The 9,027-nt window shown below is 53.4% G+C and overlaps 1 protein-coding gene across 1 annotated transcript in view; it reads left to right on the plus strand.

The window, feature by feature from the left end:
• Nucleotides 1-8,869: 8,869 nt before the first annotated feature.
• The window catches only part of ELAVL1 (ELAV like RNA binding protein 1), a 35,251-nt gene continuing 35,093 nt past the window's right edge, over nt 8,870-9,027 (plus strand). The window contains exon 1 of the mRNA XM_046685429.1: nt 8,870-9,006. The gene's annotated coding sequence lies outside the window, so the exon portion shown is untranslated. The remainder of the gene's footprint in view (nt 9,007-9,027) is intronic.

The following is a 9,027-nucleotide window of genomic DNA, read 5'->3' on the forward strand; positions in this document are numbered from 1 at the left end:
CTGGCGGTGGGAGGGCTGGTCTGGGGAGACGGCCCATCCCATCCCTCCCATCGCAGGTTCCTGGATTCCCCCCCACTACCCCGCCCCGCTGACTGCCCCTGCACCGGGTGTGGCTGCTCTGGCCAGCCTCTGTGGCTTTCTACGTGGCCCCTCCCTGAGCCTAGGTCGGCCCTATCTGCCAGAGAATGGGGTGTCCAAACCCCAGAATCCTGCCTCCTTGACCTGTGGCAGACAGGGCAGTGCCCGGGGGTGACAAGGGCCAACACCCAGTTGGGCTGCAAAAGAGGTGCATGCTCCCCCAGAGTTACGGGCTGAATTGCGTCCCCACAAATCCAGATGTTGAAGCCCCAAGCCCCCAGGGCCTCAGAAAGCGACTGTATTGGGAGATCTGGCCTTTAAAGATGCCATCAAGTTAAAACGAGGTCATGAGAGTGGGCCCTGATCCAACATGACCGGTGTCCTTACAAAAACGGGAAACTAGGACACAGACGCGCGCAGAGGGAAGACCACGTGAGGACATAGGGAGGAGACAGGCCCCAATGAAACCAACCCTGCTGACACCTTGATCTTGCACCCCTTGCCTCCAGAACTGCGAGGAAGTACATTTCTGTTGTCCATAAGCCACCCAGTCCGTGCTGCTTTGTTCTGGCAGCCCGAGCAGGCACCCAGGATGCACCCAAATAAGACAGGGAGCTGATACGCCCAGGATGCACACCAGGTGCCTAGGGACGTGGGGACAGAACAAAGATCAAGATGGACCCTTTCTCCACAGCCTTGGTTCCTTCCCTGTTGCTTGTGGACCTGAAGCCATCACTTGAACTGCACAACTGAGGTGCCTCACTTCCCTCCAAACTCGAGCATCTTCAGCCGCTGGGCCTTGGCTGGATGCGGAAGTGGAAATCACACCTGCAGATGCTACGGGGAACCCATGAGACACCACATGGCGCTGCTCTCCTTCCCCAGAGTGGTCCAGACAAACCCTCCCCCAGGCCACACCCACCTTTTATCTGCATCCTGCTCTGTCTGACCTCTCTCCTGCCATCCCCCCCCCCCCCCCCCCGAAGGGCCTCCCTCAGGGCGGTCCATCCAGTTTCCTTCTCTGCTCTCCCTCCACCTCTCTGGCAACAGGCTGTGCAGAGTGCAGGTGCCCTTTGGTACCCTGCTTCTTTCTCTTACATCATGAGCCGTTGGGCACCAAGGTTCTGTGCATGAGGTCTGAGCTCCAACGGGCCCGCCTCTGGCCCCTTCCTGCCCCTCTTCTGGGAGTGTGTGACCTTGGGCCCCCTTGATCCTGCTGCAAAACGGGGGGTCACAGGACCCAACTCACAGGCGCACTGCAAGGATCAACTGCGTCTACACAGGGTTCGGCCGAGAGCCCAGGAGCCACTCTTCCTCCAACCCGCCATTTCTCACGGATACGCAGTTCACCAAGCCGGCCCCAGCGCCAGGCGTCCGGATCGTTGCCAACCTGAAGGTGACTCATTAAAGATGGGAAGAGCCGTCCTTCTGCGCCGAGAGCCCTTCCTTTGGTGGCTCGGGATAACTGTCAGTGGTACAGCCGCAGGGTCAGACGACGAGCCCTTTTCTATGGGGGGTGGATAGCTTGCAAAGGGTCTTTCTGATCAACACAGCCGCCCCCTCTGAGGATGGCGGGGTCCTGGCGGGGCTGGATGACCTTCGCTTGACCAGCCGTCCCCCGCAGGGCCCCCTCGACACCGGGAAGAGCTGCTCTGGAGTTTGTTGACTCTCCCCCTCCTCCTGCGAACTAAGCGTTTCTGATCTTCGCTCCTTGGTTTCTTATCAACTAGCGTGAGCTTCTAATAGACTGATAACATCTGGCTTGTTCACCTTGTGCAATCTGCTCTGAACTGTGTGCATTCACAGCTCGGCACGCGTGGGGCGAGCTGAGAACGCCGCTGGGGGTGCTTTTGGACCTTCCATCTGGGGAGCCGGGAGGTTTGAGGGTTTGTGACATGGGAGCATGGGAGTTGCCGGGCCGGGGCGGGGGGGGGGGGGGGGTGCAGAAGCCAACTTTGTCAGTATACTAGAAACCAGTGAATTTGCACGTAAAAAAAAGCTTTGAAAAGCAGTGCTGCAGAAAACCTGACAAATACCTGTAAAACACTTAGAGACAAAGGAAGAAAGAGAACTCGTACGTCATGAAAAAGAACAGTTGGATTAGAAAAAACCTGGAAATCTTAAAAGTGAAAACTGGAAAGGTGATATAGCGGCTACGACCGTGTCACTGTAGGAGTGAGAAGGGTGACCGTGTGAGCTGGAGGCGAAAGTGGTCACCATCATAACACTCTGGGATGACAGGGGAAACCAGGCCACTCTGTGACCCTGGGAATCAGGGCTGGGGGGCCTTTTCTAACCTTTGACCCTATGGGAGATAAAATTCGCCCTGATATTCTTGCCAGAAAGATACTGGAGTGGAAGGGTTATGGGTCAGATCCAGAAAGATAATTCTAGAAAACAAAACTGGTCAGCTCGCTCAGGTCAGAGCCCCACATCATCTCAAGTGGCGGTGTCCGAGGGGCCATGAATCTTGAGACAAGAAGCAGAGCCCTTCCTGCTGTCTGGGGCGTTCGGCACAGAATTTTCTTTCAGGGCTGCTGGCGTGATGGTGGTCCCGGTGTGTCAGATGCTCTGCTCGGTGCCTGCTTCACTCGTGTCCCCAAGGTGGCAGTGTCACCTGCTTTTACAAACAAGCAAACTGTGTCTTGGGGAATATTAGCACAGCGGTTCCCAAAGGAAAACTTGCACCTCTGTGCCTGCTCCAGGGCCAGGCTCGGTGGGGCAGAAAGGTGCACGAATAGGAACCACGGGGACCCGCACCCGGAAGGAGTCAGCACCCTCGGCTGTTTGCTCCTCCCATTCTGAACCACCCAGGAACGTGAACTCCAAATTGTTAATCTGAAAATAAACTCAGCTGCCTAAGAAAAAAGAAATCAAGCTTCTTGGATTTATGAGCGACCTGCTTCGCACTTCAGACGGAATCAGATCGAAGTCGGGCCCCCAGAGAGCTCGAGTGCCAGAAGGTTCTCTGGGCTTGCTCTGGCCTGCTTGGCTTCTCTTCTCAGAACAAGCCTTCTGCTTCAATGCCTCGGCTTTGTGAGCTGGCCAGTGAACTGCTCACCTGACATTTAAACACTTCTGTGCTGGAAACGTCCCCCACCCCGACCCGGGGCCCTGGATACGGCTCAAATGTCAGGGCTTTCCCCCACATCGTTGTGGCTAATGAATCGGCCACCGTCTTCTCCACATTCGACTGGTCGCCAAGTCCTGGTGATCCCACCTCTCAAGTGTCTGGAATTCTCCCCCTACCCCTCCGCCTGCCACGGCCTTTGACATCCCTCCCCGGCTTGTCTTGACAGCCTCCCGCCCTACCTCTCCCTTCTTTGGAGCATGTATACCCCCCTTCTCTCTGGTTCCCTTCCTTCAAATAAGTAAATAAGCAAAGAATTTGTGTATGTCTCTCATGCAAAACTCTTGGCTAAGAGACAAATTTTTTCAGATGCCCACTGCCTGTGGCTAGTAGACCAGTTCTCTATGGCCGCTGTAGCGAATGACTATAACCGTGCAGCTTAAAACAACACACACTTATTATCTTACGGTCCTGGGGGTCGGAAGACTGAAATGGGTCTTACCAGGCTAACATCTAGGTGTAGACAGGACCGCGGTCCTTCTGGAGGAGCTGGGGGAGAATCTGTTTCCTGGGCTTTTCCGGCTTCTAGAGGCCATCTGCATTCCTTGGCTTGCGGCCCCTTCCTCCACCTTCGAAGCCAGCAATGACGTCACTGACCTCTGCTTCCATTGTCACATCTTCTCTGATTCCGACCCTCCTGCCTCCCTCTTATGCTGATATTGGTCTCACACAGATAATCCAGGATCATCTCCCCGTCTCCAGATCTGCGGCTTCATCTGATCTGCCAAGGCCCTTTTGCCAGGTAAGGTAACAGAGTCACGGGTTCTAGATTAGGACATGGACATCTTCGGGGGTGGTTATTCTGCCCAGCACAGCGGGACCAGCACACTCTTTCTGAAGAGGTCCTGATAGCGAAGATTTTAGGCTTTGTGGGCCATACGATTCTGTCGCCAAGATCAGCTACGTAATTTTCAGACCTCAGCGCAAGATAAAAACACAGGGTCCCTCATTTCTAGATTATTAAGAATTTCAGAGCGGTGACAGTAGGAGCGCGGGGCCCTGTGTGACTACACGGTTTGCACAGCCATGAAGGAGGCCCTGCCTAAGCAAACCTGCCTCTGACGTTGTCCCTTGGAAGCAGCACAGGCAACATGCGGATGACAGGCGTGGTTGTGTTATTATCAGACTTGATGGACGCTGAAATTGCGTTTCGTGTAATTTTCTCGCGTCACAAAATACTATGCTTCTTTCGTTTTTTTCCAACCCTTTAAAGATGTACAAGTCATTTGTAGCCACAGGCTGTGCAAAAACAGGCGTGGGCCGACTCGGGCTGTGGTTTGCCGGCTCCTGGTCTCTGGGACAGAGTCCCACCTTCTCGGCCTGACTCTCCAGAGCCCTTTTGGGGCTCCAGTCCCATCTCCTGGTCCTCTTCCCTCACAACCCGCATTCAGCACTTCCCGCAGCTTTCTGCTCCCTGAACGGCCCTCGGGGACAAATCCGGGCCTCTGCTCTGGTGGTCCCTCTGTCTGGAAGCCCCACCTCCACCTCCTCTGGCTGGCAGACCCTCACTCCCACCGTCCTCCGGCTCAGGCATGCCCTCCACGAGAAGCGGTGCTCTGGGCCCATCCCTTGTCACTCCGCTTGAATTTCTGTGTCTGCGTGTCCTTCTCTCCCTTGGGGCAGTGATGTCCTCAACAGCAGGGCTCATGCTGGGCCGTCCTGGCATCTCCTCCCCTCATAGATCCTTAGAGCTTGTGTGTGGGGGATGGCAAGAACAACCTGGAACTTCCGTGGCTGGGGTGTACTCTGATTCTGACCCATAAGAACCCAAACTATGCTTCTTCTCAAAAAAAACAACACACAAGAACCTCCTATCTCAAACTCAGACCAGGGAAATAAAGAGCTCCGCGACTAAGCAGCCCTGAGTTCAAATCCCAGCTCTGTCCTTACTAGACATGTGTACTCAGACAAGACACCCCCCTTTCTCTTAGGATTGGGTCTCAATTCATCATGGCCAGCCAGGCCCTGTGTGGCCTGCCCCTTCCAATCCCCCTAGTCTCCTGTCTGGCCCATGTCTCCACCACCAGCCTTTTCTCAGTTCCTAAGTGTGCCGGGCTTCTGCCGGCCTCAGGGCCTTTGCACTTGCTGTTCTTCCTGCCGAAACATTCTGCCCTCCTTTGCCTGGTGACTTACTCTTCCTGCCTCAGCCATAACACCACTGACTTGGGAAGCCTTCCCTGGCCACCTTGAAATGAAGTCAGGTTCTCCTGTTACATGCTTTGCTGGTACTCTGAACCTCTGCAGATTGTAATTATTTGTGAGATCTTATTACTATTACTAAGAAGAAAACTTAATAAGCACTTTATGCCAGGTTCTCTTTCAGAGATTCTAAAAGTGGGTGATTTCTCTGAATTCTCACAGTGCCCTCATGAAGTATTATAATCACCCCCACTTCACGGATGGGAAGGCTGAAGCTCAGAGATTAAATAACTCACCCAAGGTCGCACAGCCAGTCAGTGGTGGAGCTGCCCTCTTCAGCCTGTCCCCACAAGTTGACTTGAGTCCCACAACGGCAGATGCCACATCTCACACAGTCATTGTCATATCCCCAGGGCTGAGCTCCTGAACCGGGTGCATTGTGGGTGATTAAAAAGTATTGATGGGGGCTGGCCCAGTGGCATAGTGGTTAAGCCCGGCATGCTCTGCTTCAGCAATCTGGATTCATGGGTTCGGATCCCAGGCATGGACCTACACCACTCATCAAGTCATACTGTGGTGGCGAGCCACATACAAAATGGGGGAAGACTGGCACAGATGTTAGCTCAAGGTGAATCTTCCTCACCAAAAAAAAAAAGTGTTGATGATCTAAAAGAAACGACACTCTAGTGGCAATCAACACTCTGAGCACCCAGATCTTGGGTTCTAACATCATTCTCCAGTGAAAGGAACCAGGCTTGGAGGAATGGTTGATTCTAGGACTGGGGCAAGAAACACACAGGATGAGAATGGAGCATCGTGTCGTGCCAGAAAGCAAGGAAGCGCTCCAAAGAAAACCAACAAAACAACACAACACACACATGGGAGCGTGTCAAAGATCTACAGGAGCCAAGTGAAAGAGCCCCCAGTGGCCAACGCTGGAACAACTTGAGTGAGAAAATAAAGTAGTATTGGGTTTTAACCCAGAGTATAAAATTATTACCCAGCAGGCCATACTGATATATCTAAATGATTAGATAAACTAATAAATGGGGAAAAGAGATACACCTTCCACACAGAAGGATTCCAAATAATTTATGTAGCTATCCACCCTTCGGGAAGGGAAACATACACCCCTACTCTTTATGTTTGTGCAACTTTCTTCCAAAGTATACAACACCGAGAGCGGGGGAGTAACTTTATAGTGGAGAAACCTGACAGACACTATCTCAGCGGGGGGATCAAGGCCAACAGCGACAGGCACGAATCACGTGGACAGTACGCATCCTTGATATGACGTCATGAGAATGACATGTCACCTCTTTGGTCTCTCTCCCCCAAAACCATCACGCCAGTCTCAGCAGGAGAAAAACACCAGACGAATTCCTAGAGAGGGACATCCTACAAAATATGTGGCCAGTCCTCCTCCAAACCGTCATGAGCATCAAGAACAAGGGAAGGCTGAGAATCTGGCACAGCCAAGACGAGCCAAGAGAGAGGTCAGCCAAGAGGATAGATCTTGAAAGTTTTCATCACAAGAAAAAGAAAGGCAACTATGTTTGGTGACGGATGTTAACTGAACTTAGGATGGTAATCATTTTGCAATACATAAATATATCCAATCATTATGTTCCGCACCTAAAACAAATACAATGTTACACGTCACTTAATAACTCGAAAAAGCAAATAAATACAAGAGACTGGACGGCCAAGTGTAATGTGGCATCCTGGATGGGATTCTGAAAAAGAAAAAAGGGTATTAGGTAAAAACAAAGGAAATCTAAATCAATTGTGAACTTTGGTTAATAATAACATATCAAGATTGGTTCATTAAGTCTAACAAATGTATCAGACTAATAACAGATGTAACTAACAGGGAAAACCAGGTGTGGGGAAAATGGTCATTCTGTACCTCCTTTGCAGTATTTCTGTAAATCTTAAGCTGTTCTAAAAACTTCAGTCTATCAATGATAATACTAATAAAGTATAGATGAATGAACGAAAGACTTCATTCATTCATTATGGCGACAATGATGACAGCTTCCTTCTCAGAGGGCTATTTTGAAGATTACCCGTGAGAACCTGCATAAAGCATTTAGCAAGCCATACAGGCTCAGCTCAGAGCAGTCGCCACCGTTCTCCTAAATCGATGCTATCCACTACAGGAGCCACTGGCTCCACGTGACTCTTTAAATTGAGTAAAAATGAAATACATCAAAAATTCAGTTCTTCAGTGGCACCAGCCACATGACAACTGCCCAAAAGCCACAGCGAGCTGGTGGCTACGAAATCAGTGCTGATAAAGAACGGGGCCACGATCGCAGGAAGTTCTACTGGACAAGTGCCCTACTAAACAACGAATGGCATGATTATTTTAGTGTTCTCAGCTCCTTCCAGTTGGTCTACAAAGGCCATCTTTTCAACCTCCCCGACCGCCCTCTTTCAAATCGCAACCGCCACATCCCTCACGCTCCTTCCCAGCTGACTTTTTCTTCTCCATTCCACTTGATTTCCTTTCTGCCGCCCCATCCAGCACTGCACGGCCCCGCTGCAGTAGCCACTGGCAACGGGGGGCTGTTGGGCTCTTGCAAAACAGCCAGTCCAACTCGGGGTGTGCTGTGAGTGTAGAAGACACAGCAGATTTCAAAGACGGGGGGAAGGGGGGTCACCAATGTAAAAGATCTCATCGTTTTATTGATCACATGTTGAAAAAACATTTTGGACAGAAATTGGGTTAAATAAAACACATTACTAAAATTAACATCACCATGTTTCTTTTTAATTTTTTCCCCCTTAACGCGGCTCCTAGAAAATTTAAATGATGCATGTGGCCAACATTTGGGACTCGCTTATATTTCTACTGGACAGCGCTGGTCTAGAATGTCAGCCCAGAAAAGACAGGTATTTTTGCCTGCCTGTCCACACAGCGACTGGCACGTAGTAGGAGCTCAATCACATCTTAATGAATGAACGTCAGGCTGAGCCTCTGGGGACCCACCAGCTCTGCTGTCAATACTAATCGAACGCTGTCCCATGCCCCGCCTCCTCGCCACACCAGCTAAGGAAACTGAGGCCAGGCGAGGTGACGTCAGCCCCGGCCCAACGGCACGTAGTGCGGAAACGTCGGGGCCGGGATTCGAACCCGGGTCCTGTCCCCACAGCCCAGGCGCGCTGACCGTTCCTACCTTGCAGGGCGGTGACGGCGGCGGCGGCGAGACGGACGGGCGCGGGACGCACGGCATGCGCTCGACCAGGGACGCGGCTCTTCGGCCACCGCCTTCCGCCGGCCTCCGTGGGCCTGGCCCCCGCCGGCCCCCTCCGCGGCCATCGCCGGCCACCCGCGTCTCCGCCGGCCGCCGAGCCCTCTGCAGGCGGCGCCGGCCGGAAGTCCCGCCTCCGCCGCGCGCCCCGGGGTGCCGCGACAGCCACGCCAGCCAATGAGAAGCGCGCCGTGGCGGGCGCCGGCCAATGGGCGCGCGCGCCGGGGGGGCGTGTCCGGGCCGCGGGCCGGAGCGGGTCGTGCGCGCTGAGGAGGAGCCGCCGCTGCCGTCGCCGTCGCCGCCGCCGCCGCCACCGCTACCGAGGCCGAGCGGAGCCGTTAGCGCCGAGCCGCCGCCGCCGCCCGCCCCGGAGCAGCCCCGGGCCCGCCCGCCCGCGTCCAGGTGAGGCGGGGGCCCTCGGCG

This window comes from Equus quagga, chromosome 14 (genome assembly GCF_021613505.1).
Source record: "Equus quagga isolate Etosha38 chromosome 14, UCLA_HA_Equagga_1.0, whole genome shotgun sequence".
Lineage (NCBI taxonomy): Eukaryota > Metazoa > Chordata > Mammalia > Perissodactyla > Equidae > Equus > Equus quagga.